A 20758-nucleotide genomic window follows, 5' to 3' on the forward strand; every position below is an offset into this window, starting at 1 on the left:
GCAATAAATCAGATTGCTATGTCATGTCCTCTTCTTTTAATTTTTTCCACAATATTATAGAAATTGAAATAGTTTCTTATAGCTCCCTTGGATAATGTGATAACAGCAACATATTATAAGTAAATTTCATGATTAATAACCGTGCTCCTTTACTCAATTGAGAAATTCAGCACACCCCTTTCCCAACCAGAAACTTAAAGACATTGTAATTGGTACCCATTTTATTACCATTTTCCACTTGATTTCAGCAGCAAATGGTTTGCCAGTTCACGGTTTTATGTTTTCATTTATAAAGCAATAAAAGTAAAAAAGCTGCATGAAAACTGGTCCTATGTGGTTAAAGTAAAAATCCCTGAATACCTAAAGAGTGACAAAGAAGATTCTGAAGTAGTGGGTAGCTTCTACCTTTTAGGAACAATCATCAATAGTAAAGTACAAGCAATCAAGAAATAGATCACAGACTAGCACTTAACAGAGCAGCTATGAAGGCCTTGGAATCCAGATATCCTGATGTGTGAAAAGATCAGAATCATCCAAGATACCTAGTATTTGATCAGGAACTGTGATTTTAAGATGACCCACACAGTACCACAATTCCTGCTAGGGAGAATGACCCCATCCGAGTGCAAAAGTGGAAATCCCTGGTCCTAGGAAAAACAAAGGATAAAACCATTTGGTTTTGATACAATTAAGCAAGAGTCAGTTCCTCTCCATAAGTCTTCTCAGCTATAACCCCTGCTTGCTAGAATATACTTCCCATCAGAGATTAAAATGGCTCCAACTCTGTCATCCTTTCATCAGGCCTTGAAGATCTGATTTCATAAAGCCTTGAGGGCTCCGTTTCTTGGTTATATTGATGTTTATAATCATTTATAATCTTTTTTGCATGTGTACATACACACATAGGCAAAAAAGGTTATAAATGATTATAAATATCACACACACACACACACAAACACACACACATTTTTATTGGTGTGCTATTGGAAGACCTGAAGGTTCAGGCTAGGGACATAATGGAGAAAGTATACCTATTGGTTGCTAAGAGTCAACACTGAGTTGACGTTGAATAACAAATCAGTCAAAAATCAGATTTCCAAACATTTTCCATGAACAGTTCCTAATAACTTGCCTTTTTCACAAGTTGAAAACCCAACATATAGACTTTATCAATGCTTCAGTCTCCTTATTTTTTTTCTTAAGGATTCCCCTCTACAGTGGACAAGATCTACAACAGAATATCCATGAGATGTAAATTCATTCATTTAGTTGTTTGCAGAAGAGGCAGGATAAGAGTCAGTATCTAGAATGCATTTTAAGTACTTCACAAATATTACCTCAGTAAGATACACATTAGCTTATAAAAAGCCCTTGTCATTATCTCTTCATGCACAGATCTATGAAAGCAAATTATTAATGCATTATGGTTTTTACTATTGTGCCCCCTTCTTAACATTTATGGAAGATCTGAAAATGAAAGAGAAACAAGGATATATTTTTCCCTTTTACTCTCACTTATTCAGAAATAAGCTTACAAGAATACCCATTGTGAGTTAAGACAGTAAATTATAGGGATTTAATGAACTACAGCCACATGATATGCAGGTCAAAACTGCAAAAGATGTTGGTGCGGAAATCATAGAATTATAAAACTGTTTAGGTAGAAGGAACCACAAGGATTATATACTGTAGTTCAACCTTCTGCAAACTATAGGGAAACCAGTAAAGCCATCTTTTGGAAGTCACTATTTTTAAATGCCTCCGGAGATGGATAATCCACATCCTACATTTGCAGCCTGTACCAGTATTACACAGCGGTTACTGTCAAGTTTTTTAACTCATTATTTATCATCCTATTTTTCAATGAAGAAGAGTTGCTAACCATCTTCTCCATTGAGTACTGAGATCATGATTCTCCTCAATCTTCTTTTCTGCAGATTGAACATTCAGTTCAAAATTTCCTTCAAACTGATCTCATAAGGTATGGCACATAGAATAATTCTGCCATCCTCTTTTAGGCTCATTCTAATATGCTTATATCCTTCTGTAAATGTAATGGACAAAAGTACACATATATGGTCTTTCCAGTTCAGAGTTGTAATAGCAAGTAGGAAAGACTTTTGGAGATTATGCAGAGATGCTACCAAGAGAACAATCAGATAAGAGATAAATTGTCCACAATTGGATAATGGGAAGGCAAGAGACTCAGAAGAGACCCTCCCTCGTTTCTCAGGAGGACATGAGGGAAATGATTATACTTTCAAATTTGCAAGATTCTATCCAAATAGATTTACAGTAACTTACAATTAACTCATATGCTTGTGGTTCTTATCTAGTTTACCACATGAGGTTGACAAGAGTAAAGGAAAATAAGGGCTGTACACATCCTTATACAATACTTCTTCTACCACTGACTTACTGGCCCACAATGATCACTCCAAAATCCCTTTCCAGTGTTATGCTTCCAAATAAATGAATGCATTCCCTACATTTTTCCTGCATATAATGTTTACCCATCTTGCTCAACTCAGTCTTTGAACTTGTTCAGATTATATTGCAGGATTATTCTGCCACCTTATGTTGGATAGACTTCTGGATGTTAGTGTTATCTGTACATTTCAAAAGCAGCCCTTTAAATCCTTTAGAATGGTAATTGTCAGGGTGTGCAGAGTGTGACTATGTGAGACAACTCAGGACCAAATACAGTAAAAATTATTATTTAAATAGTGGTTTTATCTACAAAGAATATACATACACTTACTAGGCAAGGTCAAGTAATCCATCAGTGGCTACCGCAGGGAAGGACAGAGAGAGAGAGAGGGAGGAAGAGGGAGATGGAGAGAGGGAGGGAGGGAGGGAGGGAGGGAGGAGAGAGAGAGAGAGAGAGAGAGAGATGCCCCAACAGAGCCTCACTTATAATACAGACTTTTAAAGTGGTAACAGTCAAATAACCCTGATTCATTACTACCATTGCATCATCATTACAGTATTACAGCAGCTGGTCAGCTATTGAATCATCATTACCCTGATGATTCATCATTTAAAATAATTAATTTTAAAAAATGAAAAATATTGATCCCAAGGCAAATCTCTATTGGAATCCAGGACTATTACTCTCCAAGGTGGCATACAGCTAGTTAAATTCTCATTCAACTGGAATGGGAAAAACGTGAAATGTTATGTGAGGGCAACGTGACATGGCAAGTTTGACATACATGAACTACATAATAAAGTTTTTATGTGCAACCAGTCTTTTCGGGTGCAACCACTAGGCTGTTCCTAGTTATTTGGGATAATCCATCACCAGAGACAAATCACTAGTGAAATCAGAGGACAAAGTATTAATACCAACCTGGTCTTTTAGAGGAAATGCAAAAGAAAAATCTCACACATAAATGTACAACCAGTTTTGTTTAAGGAGTTAAATCACAAATGTTGCTTTCTGCTTGGGTTTCACTTCTATTCTTCTTGATATTCAATGGGGTCCACTTTGTAGCTGCTATTCTGAACATGGCTTTCACTGACTGCTTTCATTTTTATTATTTTCGTGTTTTATTTTGCTTTTGGTCTAATGTGCAGATCAAAGAGATCTATAACATAGCTTTCAGAATCTCTGAGTTTAATTAAACCCTTAAAGCCCCTATAAACTTATGACTCAGCTGTTAAAGTATTTTTGATGACAAATGGTTATATCTTTTTAGCACTCTTTATGCAATGCATAACTGAGTGATGATGTCCCAGGTTAGACATAAAACGAAGACAGCCCGAGGCTCTGGAAAATAGATGGATTAAACTCTAGAGAAAAAAGCATTTTCTTTTTTCAAGCCTCAGGAATCTTATTTCTTTTCTTGTTACAAATTATGTGTAGTATGAACTTCCCTGTTCTTGCCCTTTACTTTGTGTAATAAATAAATCCTATTTATGGATCTGCTTGTACTCTCAATGGCATAATGTGCATTATTTCAATGAGCCAAAGATTAGGTCTTAAATCATAGATTTTTTTCTGTGGCAGAAAAAATGCAACGAATAGCTTTCTGCTGATAAAATGGAGAAGGGAAACTGAAATTCTGTTACATGGAAATGTGTTACATTCTCTTGGATATAATATGGTACCCAGTCATCAGCATGCTGGATTAGGCACTAGGACAAGCAGTGCTTTCGAAGGTCACCTTTTAAAATGAATTTGATGGTCTTACTGTATTTAACTTTTCTTAGCAAGAATTTACCCAAGCTCGCTCCAAAACAGATATGAACAGAATAGAAACCTGAGAATAAGTCTCTTATCTCTGAAATGACACATTCAATGTAAGAAATATGTTAGAAAATAATATTTTTCACAAGGACAAATTGAAGTAAAAAGAGAAATACAGCTAATCTATCTTTGCATTTGTAACCTTATTTAAATTGGAGGACACTAGAGTTGGTTGGTTGCTTTAGAATATGCATGGCTTTGTTTATGGTGGCCTGGTAATTCTATTTTATAGATTATAAAGGAAAGAGAGGGAGAGAGAATGTATTTTAGTATAATTAAATTTTCCTTAATATTTACATAATATATTTAAAATAAAACAATTTCAATAAGTTGGATGCTATAGTCAATTAAATGCTTGCTTTTTTATCCATACACGATAAAAATAAAATCAGCAGAACACATAGTATAAATTGAAATATAAGAAAAAGAATTGCCATTTCCATTCAAATTATGTATTTTGCCGATTTTTCTCTAATGTTGCTTTGATTTGAAACAAGTCCTTAAGTTCTATTATTCTCTTTGACATTCTTGAAGCCATCCTTTTTTATATTTCATCAGGCTTCTTTAAACTCATATTGTTATTATTGGTCACACAGTCAGCCAGATGTTTAGACTGGGTTTGGCATTTTTATCCACTTATCAAGTTCTTTCCCTGGAATAAGCAGGTGTTGGTGGTGGCACAGTGGTTAGAATGTAGTACTGCAGGATACTTCTGCTGACTGACTGCTACCAGCAGTTTGGCAGTTTGATTCTCACCAGCTCAAGGTTGACTCAGCCTTCTTCATTTGGTAAAATGAGGACCCAGATCGAGGACCCAATAAACTGGCAGATTGAGGACCCAATATGCTGGCATATGGGGACAATATGTTGACTCTGTAAACTGCTTAGAGAAGGCTATAAAGCACTGTAAAGCAGTATATAAATGTAAGTGTTATTATTATCATTATTTGATGGTGTTAAAGGTATCCTTGCAGGATGTAAGCTGTTTCAAGAAAAGCAGCATTTTGCAATTGACTCGTTGTAATTTTGTCAGTGTCAATGGTGTCGAAGTGGTGCTCCAATGTTTTTGGGCTGGATTCAAGGTACCTATTACTATTGGTACTATCTTTGTTTTGTTTTGCTACAGCCATTTTATTTGCAGGTCTTTGCATTTTGTGATTTTCTCCAGTTCTTTCTCTTCTATTCTGCTTGTTGAAGGTACTGCAATCGAAACTTTTTTGTTTGTTTTTATAAGTAATTACGTCTCAGATATTATGTGGCAGGTTCTTGTCTGTTTCACTTCTAAAGATCCAGAGTACTTTATCTTCTTCATTTTCTATTACTTTCGCTATTTCATGGTTCCACCAGTACTTGCTTGTAGGCAAATGGTATCCGTATCTGTATTGGAAAAAAACAGATTTACGATCTCAACTTTTTACATTACCAATAATTATTACAAGTCAGTTCTATAACTACATAATTATTAAATCTTCAAACTAAATTCTGAATTTTATTTTTTCTATTTCAAGCATAAAACCAGATGCAATATCTCAATAGAAACAAGACCAGATAAAATCTCTTTGTTCAAAACAGTTTACATAACTTTTTTTAACCAAATCCATTTTTTATTTGTTCTTTCCGTTATGGGAAGTAATATATATATTTCCATTTCTATTTATTACTAAAGTCATCATTTTCATTAAAGAAAAATCACTATCAACTTTTTTTTGCCTTAAATGGAAAACTCATATTTATTTTAAGGCTATAAACTTTTGTTAAAAATGTTCATTTTTTTATAATTAAAATCTATTCATTCTAATGCATCTTTTAAAATTTCCTTTCAACATAATACTTTCAATAATATTTTGCAAACTTTAAGAATTACTCTAGCATTACACATAGAAAAGAAAAAAAATCAAAGACTTCTTTTCCTTTCCATCTTTCTCTTGAACATAAATGCTTTACCACATTTTCAAACTTACTTTATAAACCCAAATCTATGTAATGGAACTTTCTTTTAATTACATATGTCAAACCACTATAAAACCCATAGTAACTCCAATTAACCTATTAAATCTACATCACTCCTTCCAGCTTATCCTCATAAAGTAAACAATTTTTCTTCTTTGGAATGCCTATTCAATCAATATAAACTTCTTCTCAAGAGTTTCTCCAATATGATTTTTAAAACAAATATGTCAACATTATCAATTTCCATTTCCATTTTGAAATGGAGATTCCAAACATGTTCTCTTGAGGATTGTTGATTTACTTGCAACTTTTCTTCTTTCGGTTGCAGTTGGGGACCTGTAATTAAACCATCTTCATAGCTAACTTTTAGTGTCAGATTTATATTCCCAAATTGCCATTAAGTCTTTTGTATTATCAAATATTTGTGCAGTAGCTTCAGTGGTAGATAAGTTTCTACATTTGGTTGCATCCCTATATTACTCATCTTTCTTACAATTACTTGAGTAATTTGTTGCTCTTGCTCCTCTTTTGTGACATCTTTGTTGATGTATAAAGTGAATTGTTTTGTTTAAATACTTATCCAAAATAATTTTTGCATTCCCTGTCTGGTTTAGATTCCAGCTGTGTTGCTTCATCTTCTATTCTTTATCTCCCTCTTGTGGTCAAAAATGAATCTTTAAAAAGAGCTTTTTATAGAACAGCTGGTATCCCCGGACCAATCAAAATCCATTAAATTTAGAAGATTTTAGCCTCCCACAACAAACGATCCAAAAGTGCAAATCATAATTCCCAATGTCAAACAAAAGTAGCAAATATACAAAAATGATGAAATAAAGCCACAACTTTTTAAATCCACTATCAAAATAAAAAATAAAAAAGTTATCTTCACACTTCTTTCTTTCAGCTCACCTCTGGCAATCTTTTTCATTGTTCAACAATAATGATGCCCAATAAATGGTATAGATCTTCAAAAAGAAGTAGCAGGCAGTGATTCAAAAGAGCCTCTTTTAGCTTAGTAAAAATAAAATATACAAAATAAATAAAAAAGTGTTTGAGAAGTGAAAGATACAATATAGCATCTGTTTCAAAAATAAATTCCAAAATGGCTGTTTTTTCAACAACAAGGTGATTGCAACCATGTCTGCCAGATATAGGCAACTTATCCAGCTATTTTGGAGCATTACTCCATATTCTTCTTGCAAATCAGCACTATACAGAGGATCTTATGGGATGGTTCTGGAACTCTCCATAATTCAGAAGCCTCATATAAACCCTTGCTTGTAAATTGAAAAAATCTGGAAAAAACTTTCATTGTTTGATGATTAATTATGATTATTAATTATTTCAAATAACACAATCCTGAACATATAACCTTTTTAAATGTTAAATAAAAAAATAGCTTAACTTTTAAATATCAGATTTGGTGCAATTTGTGCCAAAGGTGTTCATATGTTTATGTTTATTTAAATAAAAGTGTTAGCTACTAGCCACAAGGCCATAAGCAGAAAAGGGAAGTTTTATTATCATTCCACATTTACACTAATTCTCTCTAAAACCTCTAAAATCTTCAAGTGACTATAATCATTTAATTTGTACTGGCCATAAAATTAATTGTATTTGGCTCCATATATAATCATAGTCACCTATGCTGAGGGCCATAGTAAACAGAATTAAGCTGTCCAGGAAAAATTCTATTCCTTTTGGTGGGAAGAGTAACGGTAGTGATGGATTAATAGAACTGGGCGAAAAAAATACAGTGCAACAAGTTATCAAAATAAAGTGGAATAGCTCTTTCATGTCAGAATTTTCTTGAAATATATCATTGTGGGCGCAGAATTTGCAACCTTCAAAATGGAAGAAAAACCAGTCTTACTGTCATCCTAATTGCTGCTAAATCAAAATTTTCACTTTCTAATTCATTCTCATTCAGTCTACCCATCCACAAACCAAGAGTAAATAAAAACAATTTATAAATAAAGTGGGGGGGGAGTTCTTTGTATTGTTCAGCCTCCCCAACCCTAATTAAATCTCATCCTAGAGACCTTCCATGCATTGATAATTCCCATACATAGAAACATACTACATGCACAAATATTTGCCTTCCTTTTTCTTGCAGAAAGAAGAAAGAAGTAAATGCATGTACTCAAAGATGACAAATTGGTTAATGTACATTCAAAAAAGAGTTTGGCTTTGATTATACCATTGCATAAATAATCTCGGCCTCCACCCCCCCCACACACACACACTTGAAGATGTTATATCATGTTTTGGCTCTTGAGTTCTTGGACAAAAGGAGGAAGGGGGAGGGGGAGGAAGGAATGCATAATTGATTGACAAATACTCCATCCAATTGCCTTTCAAATTTTCATACTTTTGTATTTTTCATGCTTTTATTCTTTACCTCCAACAAAAGTAGACATGCCTAATTTCATTTTCTTCTAATCTTATTTGTAATGCATAGTATTGACAAAAGCTTTAAACATTATTTTTTCACTAATTTCAGGATCTGAAATGGAAGTTGACATCACAATATAAGATGAGTACAAATTTAATATATTTAATGTGTTATTTTCAACAAATTATCGAGCTTAAATGGAGGCAAGCCCATCAATTACATCTCTTCAGTTGTTAATAGTGCAATTGACATTTTAATGTATAATTGATTAAATTAACATATAAAGGATAAATACTTGTGTGAAAGGCTATAAATATGTCCAGCCTAATTTAAATGTTTTCAAACTCAGAGCTAAATTGAAGTCTCAAGACAAATAATCTGAAATACTGTGTTTCTCCAACAATACAGCCTCCCCAATAGGAATTTGCAGCAAGCTTTATAGGCATAAAATCAAATTAAGTCCCTCCCCCAAAATTAAGGCCTATATTAAACATGCAAAATGGGAGGGAATGGCAGGGGTGGCTGGCCGTTAGGAAGTACTTTTGTTGCATACCCGGATATGGTGCTGCCTGTGTTGACCTCGGCGTTGGTGGGGCACTTCGTATCGGGAGACCTTCCGCCACTACTGCTTTCCCTTCTCCCCATGCTGCTGTGGCATTTAAAGCAACGCCTCGGCGTTTGGTGCAGCCACGCAGGGCTAGCCAGGGCTCCTCCCTGCAACCGGAGCCCAGCGGAGACACACTTTGCCTTCCTTTCACCTTCGAAGGCAAAACCAATTTGTTTAAAAATGATGACCAATCAAAATCCATTAAATTTAGAAGATTTTAGCCTCCCACAACAAACGATCCAAAAGTGCAAATCATAATTCCCAATGTCAACCAGTCTCAAAACCAAAACAAGAAGGAGATTGCCTTTGGATATTTGGTCATTCTGGTATCAAGGTTTCTGCACCTTTGGGCCTAGATGGGGTAACAGTGTCCCAGATGAACCCATTGTACAATATAGGGACTCTCTTGGATTCATGACTCCAGTTAGAAGAGAAGGTGGCAGCTGTACATACCGAGGCTTTTGTGCACCTTCAGGTTCCATTCCAATTGCAACCACTCATAGATTGGAAGGCTCTGCTCAAAGCCATTCATACCCCCATGATCTCCCATTTGGATTACTGCAACACACTCTACATGGGACTTGAAGAGCATTTGAAAGCTTTAACCAGTAAAAAATGCAGCTACACAGGTAGTAAATGGTGTTGAATATTTGACACACGTAACACCACTGCTTTGTGAACTGCATTGGTTACCAGTGTTTCCAGGTGCAATTCAAAGTGCTGGTTGTCACCTTTGAAACCTTCATGGCTTGGGTCTTCTCCCAGATTTCTCTCCCTATCCAATTTGGTCTGGTAGTTTGGGAATGCTATATATCCCAGGCAAGAAATGTCAACTGTCAGAAGTAGAAAGCATGCCTTCTGTGCCATAACCCCTGCCCTCTGAAACATTCTCTCTCTAGATATTAGGATGGCCAGGCCATGTTAGCCTTTCACAAGGCCTTGAAGACCTGGTTATGTGTCCAGGCTCTGCTTCCTGGTTATTAATATCTACAGTTATGATTATTCTAGTTGCTAAATATATTTATCTGTTGTCTTATGTTTGTATTTGGTTTTAGTTGATTTTATATTGTTTGCTGTTTTCTCAGAGAGGTGATGAATGAATGAATGAATGAATGAATGAATGAATGAATGAATGAATGAATGAATGAATGAATGAATGAATATACATACATACATACATACATACATACATACATACATACATACATACATACAAAATATTTATCAGCAGTAGCAATTCCAAAGCAGAAGATTAAAGCAGAATGGCAAAAGCCTGAGGAAACTTTCATAGAAGTTATTTCAAATATAATTCCTGTGTTGCTAATATACAAAACTGGGTCATATGCATAGCTTGCATTAAAAACTTAACCTCAGCTGGTATCATTTCTGGATAAGCGGTATTGTTTTAATCCTCTATTGGCTCCTTTAATTATTGACTGACAATGCCCCATATTTATATGAGCAGATGAACTGCATATTGAAAATAGATGCATGTGATAACCCCTTCTCAAAACTGAGAAGACTTTCATATGAAAAGCAGTTGCAATAAGTAAAAATCCCAAACATGCTGACAAATGGCACATTAGGCTTGCTATTGCCATCCAGCAATGCAAGGAACTCCTTAAGTTTCATTTGTTTTCATTTGTTCTCTTGACTCTTTCTCTCATATACAGCATGAGGCTGATTGTTGTAAGTAAGGCAGGAGTTTGGCAATCTTGCCAGGTGCTAAGATCTTTCCAGCACTTACAGCAATTCCATGTTTCTAACCTTTCATCAAAGCACTATCACCAGTGGCAGATTAAAGCTCACTGGTGCCCTAAGCACTGACAATTCTTGGTGCCCCCCTTCCTTTGTACATACTGTACAAACAAAGCCATATTCTCAACTTTGTGGTGCCCCCTTTGGGCCTGGTGCCCTAAGCACATGCTTAGTCTGCTTAATGGTTAATACACCACTGACAATCACAATTCAGTCTGAATCCAGCATTTGTCCTGACCCTGCCCTCTTCTGGATGTAGATATTGTTTTCACACTAACACACTAACAAGGAAAATATATGATATGGCAGTGGAACAGTCCCCAGTTATTGATGACACTTTAGTGTAGACACTCCTTGGCTTGGCCGACTGAGATGCTTTCTTTTAGCAACCTAACCAAGTTCATCAAGTTACAGTTCTACTATTGTCCATCTATATTATGGCATAGACAACCCAAAAGCACATGGGCTACAAATATGAGATCCCTGACTTCCCTTCTGTTCTAGAAACAGGAAGAGAAAATTAGCACATTGTTCCTTATTCTCAAGACACAGCTGACCTGAGGAAGCTAATTTAGCCCACAATTAACAAAACTTCAGAATTGATTAGAGTTAAAAGTAATTTCCTCAAAACCGTGTTCAAGGCAGACAATTTACCTAAATTAACTAACAACTGGTCCCAATGTTGATAGCCTTCTACAATTAGAATTATTCTGATAAAAGTTAATAGTTGGAACATATCAGCTAGTCTTTAAAAAACTGCAATATTTCCACAGAGATTTTTTATAAATAATAAGGGCTCACTAATAAAAACAGGTTCTCAAAGTTTGCAATGTCAGAAAATCCTAAAATTTCAGATAGGACTATTCTTTCTTATCATCCTGAGATCACAAAATCTAAATCAATTTAGCCAAAGTTATATTGGACACTCTGAGATATGTAGTGGTTTTGGAATGTAAAAATAATAGAAAAATACATATAAGGATTTATTTGAACTGCTTTGTTCAGAAAATTAAAGACATAAGGAAAAATGGCTCAATATCCCTCATGCGTATGGATGGAAAACAGTGAACGCTTAGGAATTTTTTCTAATTTATGCCCCATGCCCCCACCCTTTTAAAAATGTTTTGGCAAAGTACACAGTTTGATAATTACAACTATTTTGAGTGCTTAACAAGTTCAGGGGCATTGGTTACAATCCTAAATTCACCAGCCACACTTCTGATTACAACCAGGTTGATGTCATACAATTTTGTGCCCAGAGTCGTACCAAACTAAATAAGCATATGCATATACAAAAAAAGTAAGAAAAAATGTCAACCCTAAATCACAGTTATGTACATCAAGTTTTATTAAACCTAATCAACTCCACTGTGTTCAATACAATTACAATAAGAGATAAGCCTGCATTTTTTCTGTGGTCTGCTTTGACAAGCCAGAAAACATGGAATGTAGTCAGAGCTTGGCAGATGGACTCCAGACATAATTCTCTCTGTTTGGTTAAGCCAGCTTCTCCAAGCAAAACAGGGAATTTGTGAGATTTTGGCTTAGCTGTAATACATATGACAGCTTAAATATTAGTTCTCAAGAAGATAATAGCTCTGGGAATTAGGGGGTTAAGTGATTGAACCTGGCTGGAGAGATTCAGGTTCAAGTTTCTACTAGTCTTTTAGCTCTTTTAGTAACTTAAGGGGAATCACATTCTCTCTGCCCAATCTACTTTGCAGAGTTTTTTGGGAGATAAAATTAGAGGAGGCCTCCATGTAAGCATCTTCCAGTGATCAGAGCAGTGGTGATTTGGCTTAGTTCAGCCGAACCAGAAGTAAAAATCACTACCGGTTCCGCAGAACAGGTAGTTTAAAAAAAGCCTCCGATCAGCTGAGAGAAGGGGGGGAAAAGCCTCTGACAATCAGCTGAGAGGATAAAAGACTGAAAAGTGCATGAGAGGGTTGCTCCTAGTTTTTTGTTTCTTCATCCTCTCAGCTGATTGGCTTGTTAGGTGTGTGTACATTAGGGATGCATGTGTGTGCGTGATCACCCATCGAACTGGTAGCAACTAAGGTAGGATCCCACTACTGGATCAGAGATATAAATATCAGATTTATATCCTTGGGATAGATCTGACATTCTACGAGAAGGCTAATAGAGTAGAGTAGAGTAGAGTAGAGTAGAGTAGAGTAGAGTAGAGTAGAGTAGAGTAGAGTAGAATAGGATAGAATAGAATAGAATAGAATAGAATAGAATAGAATAGAATAGAATAGAATAGAATAGAATAGAATAGAATAGAATTCTTTATTGGCCAAGTGTGGTTGGACACACATAGAATTTGTCTTGGTGCAAATACTCTCAGTATACATAAAAGAAAAGATATATTATTATATGATAAGCACCATAAATAGCTGTTATTGAGTGATATATTTTTATGTTTTTAATGTAATAAAAATTCAATAAAGTTTATTTTTTAAAAAAGAAAAGATACGTTCATCAAGAATCATAAGTACAACACTTAATGATAATCATAGGGTACAATAAGCAATCAAATCATACTAGGAAACATGGGTTCTACCACTCCTTTGCACTAGCCAGAAACTTTCTGGCCCCAAGGAAAAAAAGGGAGAGCCTAGAGACCTGCTTGAGTTTAAAGGGACAGGGAGTGGTGATTTCATTGTGAATCAGAAGACAAGCTCTTAAAAAGGGGGGAAAGAAATATAACATGAATGTGAAGGAGCTGAAGAAGACTATGAGGGAAAGAAGTGGTATTAAGGTCTGTGAAACAAGTGTTAGCAGGCACCTCAGCATGGTACCTATTTATATAGATTAAGCTATTAATATGGATTACATCGTTTTCTCCTAAAAACAACACTGGCAGGGGTACAAAAGAGCCTGTAAAAGAAAATAGACTCCTTCCTAACAATTTATGGTAGCCAGTGTCAAAATAAGCAGCACCTATAAAGGGAAATCTATTGCCTTACCAAACAGGCAATCAAAAGGACTGTAAAGCGCAGTAGGAACAGTAATAGCTCTGTATATGAATGTAAAATTGAACTAATCAGCAAGAACAACTTAGATATACATTTGTGGCTTTACACTTATTTATCTATACATTTATTACTTAGAGAAGCAATGCAGCTAATAGCAAGGAAGTTTAAAAAAAAATTACAGGTAGTTTTTGACTTACAACCATTCATTTAATGATTGTTCAAAGTTATAATGGCACTGAAAAAAGTGACTTATGACCAGTTTTCACACTTACAAGTGTTACAGCATCCCCAGAGTCATATGTTCAAAATCACCAATTTTAACTTTCCCAGTCAAGAAGCAAAGTCAATATGGGAAGCCAGATTCACTTTATGACCTCAAGAATCACTTAACATCTACAGTGATTCACTTAACAATTGTGGCAAAAAAAGTAAAATGGAGCAATATTGCCTTGATTAGCCATTGAAATTTTGGCTTAATTGTGGTTGTAAATTAAGTCTATTCAGATGTTTCATGGAAAATTATGCTCTTGTAAAACAACATAATAATCTATCTGAATTGTCTACTAAATCATAGGCTTTTAACCTATACATACCATATATAGCATTTAATCAGGTGGCTATAGAGTTTAGGGACAAGAAGAATTATGGAAAGCCAAAAAACAAAGAAGAAATAGAAAACAAATATATTTCAAGACATCAAATAAGAGACAATACTAGAAAATAAATCTAAATCTAGTTTATATCTATACCATTCACCATATTTTCCAGTCTTTTGTCTCATGGAAAATCATATTTTTACATCATATCCCTACCCTGATTCATAGATTGACTTTTGTTCTTTCAACTTTTCACTTTCCCAATATTCTTCTATTCTCTCATAAATAAATCAAATTAGCTGTCTGAAAGCTAGCTTACCTTCTTTTCTATAGTTTGACTCTGGAAGTCCCTATTAACAAATTATCTAAATTGCTTATTTGTCAGTTTGTATGTCTTGTCAGCTTGCAAATGCTTTTTGCACAGAGACTGCAAGCAGGCAAAGAAATTGTGGCAGAGAGGCTGGAGAGGAGACAACTCACTAGATTTTCACAAGGTAAGTGACCCGGCATGGCAGGATGTGGTGGGATTCAAATTTTTTACTACCGGTTCTATTCCCAGGAGTTTCTCTCACTCAACCTCATAAGCAGAAATTACCGACGAAGCATGACTAGAAGGAAGGTTTCTGCTTGTAACTCCATCTGGGTCACTTCAATATTGACTTTGTGGCAGACTTGAAAGAAATAATATTTAGAGCTCAGAGAAGACCATGGTGAAGGAAAAAGAAAACCAACTTTATTTGAGATTTGATTCAAGGGTAAATTAACAGAAACTTTCCAGAATAGATTCTTATGTTATGAATATATTCTTCATAACTATGAAAATTCTTATTCAAAGGAAGTAACATAAGTATATGTATCATAGTTGGATTGAGGCTTGAAAATCACCAAATAAGTGATAAATTTTTATCTAGATATTAACTTGAATAAACTCTATCTACTCAAAAGAATTTTGATGGCTAAGAGAAAATTTGGTCTGCACTAGTAGAGTCCCGATTTCAGAATTTTTAAAAATATCCAGCTTCCTTCTGGAAAGCCAGTAATTAAAACAGCACCCCAGGTATCCACAAACATTTATTGATATGCATTAACTATTTTCATAATGCCTGGACAAAAAGAAATATCAAGTTAAAGTGGGTTGTACAGATCTCTCTCTCTCTCTCTCTCTCTCTCTCTCTCTCTCTCTCTCTCTCTCTCTCTCCTCCCTCCTCCCTCCCTCCCTCCCTCCCTCTGTCTCTCCCTCTCTCTCCCCCCATGTGTCTAAAAACAAAATCAAACCAATGCAGCACCTCAACCATTAGAAGCCATTCAGTTCTGCCTATTGCATTTGTGCATTAAATGATTTTTGTCAGCCCAGCAGAAATGGCCCAAAGTCCTGTAGGGAATTCACACAGGCAACCCACTTTAACTTGTTGATTACAGTTTTTGGAAATCTGCTACATGCAATATGAATGCCTAACTAAGCTGCCTGTTCTCAGGGAAAATGGTGATTTATCATCATGTAAGAAGCGGTGGAAGTAAAAGTAAAATTCAAGGTAGTTACCATTTATTTTCTAAAACCATAGCTGAGCTTATTTTCTCATCACCAGTTAAGCAGCACGGCCCTTCAAAAAATTTTCTCCTTTTAAAACTCTATTTCCCTAACTTAATGTTATAAATGCCTGCATTCAGCTGTGACAAGACGGAATAAGTCCTGCAAGGTCAGATTATCAGCAATCATGTAGTCAGTGTGAAAATCTGCAGAAATGAGACAGTAAGTTCCAAAGTGATAAGTAATTAATTTCCTGGTTACCTGGAAGTATTATCTAATTGCTTGTTCCTATTGATCTATTAGCTATGGTCATATAAGTGCTATCATATTCCACTGCACATCCATGGGCATTTATTCCCCCCAAACTATAAAACTAAAAATATTCAAGATTTTGAAACCATATTCACTAACTTCAGTGTGTCCATAGGAAAATGAAAAAAAAAATGTTGGCAAAGGTTCTATAATTTTTTTTTATTATTTTATTAAATTTCACCTGAATAAATACAATTGTTTCCTATCCCAGGCTTGTAATTGTAATTATTTAACATATAATTTCACTTAACAATTGTGTATGCATTTTACTTTTCAGATTAACATGTCATCCTTTCCAGAATAACATGTCATCCTATCATGTGCTGGGACATAGGCAACCATCGTCCAGAAACCAGACCACGGCTGCATCACCAGCTGCCACACACCCCGACCCCCAAATCAAGCAAACTGACACACGCCATGAACACATAGCCAGTCTCAAACTCAGACCCAAACCAAAACCCAAAACGTCACATCACAGCCATCTGCTCAGGATATCACATCACAGAACTCAGGAGGTACACCACAAAACCTCAGGATGTCACAACACAGCCAACGACCCAGGAGATTATAGCACAAGACTCAGGATGTCACAACAATAGAACTCAGAAGGTCATCACACAGCCCATGACCCAGGTCATTACAACCCAGATTACAGAACAAGACCCAGGATGTCAAAACAATAGAAATCAGAAGGCCATCACACAGCCCATTACCCAGGTCATTACAACACAGGAGGTGGATAGACACACAGCCAATACTTCAGCCACTCATGTTCTTACAAAAAAGCCAGCCAATCTGCAAACATAAACTCCATCAACCAATCAAGAACTGACAACACAGCCAACCTCCCCACCAGTACATATAGGGAGACGGCAGCTCTGATCACACTTTGATCGCACAAGCACGAAGCCGAAAGCACCAGCCTGAAGATGGCGAGTGGGACCTCGTCGAAACATTGCCAAGATACTCTCAATCTTACATGGAAAAAGACCCAAACACACCAAGACCTGCATATGCTACTTAGAAAAATAGTAATTTAAAAAAAAACCTGGAGTACTTAAACTAACATAAAAGGGAAATGTGGAGTAAGTTTGATCTGTTCTGTTTCTTGGTCTTTGGTCTTTGATATTCTCTTTTCACATTCTTCTTTAACAATTGGTTTGATTTCATTCCACAATTACATGGGTTCTTGTTAATGATTTTTAAAGTTCAACATGACTCCTGATATCTTCCAAGAAAAATAATGGACATACACTCAGGATCATTCCAAAGAAACTGGTTGGTTTTGTTTAGTTTGACTTAGAACTTGCACATGAGCACCAAAAGGCAAGACAAGAAACAATGGATGGAAACTAATCAAGGACAAAAGCAACTTAGAACTAAGGAGAAATTTCCTAACAGTGTGAATAATTAGCCAGTGGAACAGTTTGCCTCCAGTAATTGTGGGTATTCATTAATGTAGGCTTTTAAGAAGAAACTGGACAGCTACTTGTCTGGAATAGTATAAGGTCTCCTGCTTGAATAGGGACCAGGGGTTGGCTTCTGGGGGTTCGCAGGGGTTCAGGAGAGCTCCTAACTAAGATTTTGTGCAGTTTGGAGAACCTCCAACTCTCATGCCCTGCTCATTCTGCCTCGCCCTTCCTAGAAGTCCCCATATGGCCCATTTTGGATGCAGGTAAGTGCAGGGCATGTGCAGAGGCTCGGGTGGGGCAAAAAATGGGCCTCCCAGAAATTTGGGAAGACCAGAAATGGGCCCATTTCTGACTTCCAGAGAGCCTTTGGAGCCTGGGGAGGGCAAAAATGCCCCCACACCTTGGTATAGGAGGCCAACTAGGCCATGCCCACCATGGCCACGCCCACCCAGCAACAGGGCAGAGAACCCTTTGCTAAAATGTTTGAAGCCCACCCCCAAGGGACATGGAGGAGAAAACCCCCAAGGTCCCTTCCAATTCTAATATTATGTTCTGTTAAATATCTCTCTTCCATAGTCGGCCCATGGTCAGGTCTTTGCTGTTATGTAACAGTTCTTTCACCTCTTTGTACAATTATATGGACAATTTGATTTGTGTGTGCTCCATCAGGTGATGTTTCAGGTATTCTTTTTGTTGTTTAAATAATATGTCAATAATGAATAAATAATCAGATTGCCTGAAACTGACCAGTCATTTTCTTAATTTCTGTTTTCTTGACTATACAGTCCAACTATATATTCCTCAATATTAATTGCTTCGGCATTCCACAAACAGTATGTCTTGTCTGCATGTTTTGTCAGTTTTATATTAAAGTTAACCATATCACTTGTCAATCTGCTCTTTTTTTGCATCAGTGGATTGAGTATAAACATGAAAAACTGTCATATTAAATAATTGACCACCAAATCTAACTGATATTATTTAGTCACTGACTACATTGTACCAAAGAATGTCTTGCTATATTCTTTCTAATTATAAAAGGAATGCTGTTCCATCTATATAATATGAAATGATGCCCTGTAGTTATCACTAAAGTGATAACTGCCTCCTATATTACTGCTGCTCAGTATAGGTGCCTGCATGCTTTAGCTGGGTAATAGGGTTACCCAAGGCATGAAGGAATTATTGGTCTATGCACCCAATGATCCTTCACTCTTCTTTCCTTCACTCATTCCAATGAAATGGTATCACAGGACCTGCAGATAAAATATTAAAACTAGTAAGCTAAAATTGAATACAAAGCTGCTGGTTACACTTAGTACCCAAAAGCTTTCTAAAAGAGCCAGGTTTCCATCTGCTTATAGAAGGTCACAGATGCCATATTTGCTGAAAGGGGAAAACTATCCCAAAGCAGTGAAGCTGCTATACTGTATAGCTCTCCCCTTCCCACCGTACTTCCTGGCAGGTAAGAATCCATAGCAGATACTCTTTAGTTGTTCAGATAGGAAGGAAATACACTATTATGAAAAATGAGATCCTAATATCCAAGGGCCAACTCATAGCATTTTAGGTAGCAACTAGCCCTTGAATTATACTCAGAAACTGAGAAATAGCTGATACAATAGCTTGTTATAGCTGAGAAATAGCTATAACAAATGTATAACAGGACAGTATCATGACTGATTATTGACTGCTGCTATATTCTAAATCAATTGCAGTTTCCTGGTAGTCTTTTAACAGCTGTCCCCTTTAAAGCAAGTTACAGTAATCTAGATGCTCAAAGCATGAGTAAGCATCTTTATTGCATTCAGTTTTGGGTAAGGCCACAACTGCTATATTAGTCAGAGCTATATTAGGCAGAGCCTCCACCTTCTCTTTGAGCAGGAGTGTGAACTCCAGATTGCAAATCTGCTTTCTCTGGGAAAATATAACACTATCAAGAACCAAAGATGATGTAATTCTGGAATCAGTCAAGCTCTGAATCAACACCCTTTCCATCATATCTGAGTTGAATCTGAACCTGTTTTTTCCTTCTCAGATCCCAACAGTTTCCAAACACCAAGTTATGACTTCCACTGCATTTCAAATGGGGCAGGTATAATTGATTGTCATTTTCATATTAATGATACCTTCCATGAAACCGACTGAGGTTTCACATAGATACTGAATAGGGTAGGAGGAAGAATGAAGAGATTTCTGCACCCCATCCAGCCATCTGGATCTGGCTGCTCAGATAGTAGTGAAACCATTTTAACACCATGTTCCCAACTCCCAACCCTTACAGGTAGTCCTGAAAAATACTGTGGTTGATGGTATTAAACCTACTGAAAAATAGAAATATGGATGGTTGTAGAACATCTAACCCAGGACACCAGTGGTGGTATTCAAATGTTTTTACTACTGGTTCTGTGGGCTTGGCTTGGTGGGCATGGCATGACTTGGTGAGCATGGCAGGGAAGGATACTGTAAAATCTCCATTCCCTCCCCACTCCTGGGGGAAGGTTACCACCGGTTCTCTGAAGTACTCAAAAATTCCGCTACCGGTTCTCCAGAACTGGTCAGAACCTGCTGAATACCACCTCTGCAGGACACCCATGAAAACAAATACATTTTCCATCCCACGTTCAGGTCTGAGCCAGATTGCCAAGAATCTAGACCATCCATAATGTCCAGAGTCTTCTGCAATTGGAGCCCCACTACTTTTTCAATAATCTTTTGTTAGAATTAGAGCTGGGATGGTAGTTGTCCAATTTTGCTGGACCCAGATCTGGGGACTGAATGAACAAATCCCTCTTTAAGGGCCTCTGGTATCTCTCCTCTCTTTAAAATGACATTGACCACATCATGATTCTAATATTAGACCCCGTCTGGTTTCAAATCTTCATGTGTCATTAGCAAAGCTTGGCTATCTGATTTTTCCAACATAATCACAAAACTGAAAATAAACTGCAGGAATATGTCTCATTC

This window comes from Notechis scutatus, chromosome 1, assembly GCF_049901735.1.
Source record: "Notechis scutatus isolate UNSWTSFEM ecotype Mainland chromosome 1, rNotScu1.2, whole genome shotgun sequence".
NCBI classification, from domain to species: Eukaryota; Metazoa; Chordata; class Lepidosauria; order Squamata; family Elapidae; genus Notechis; species Notechis scutatus.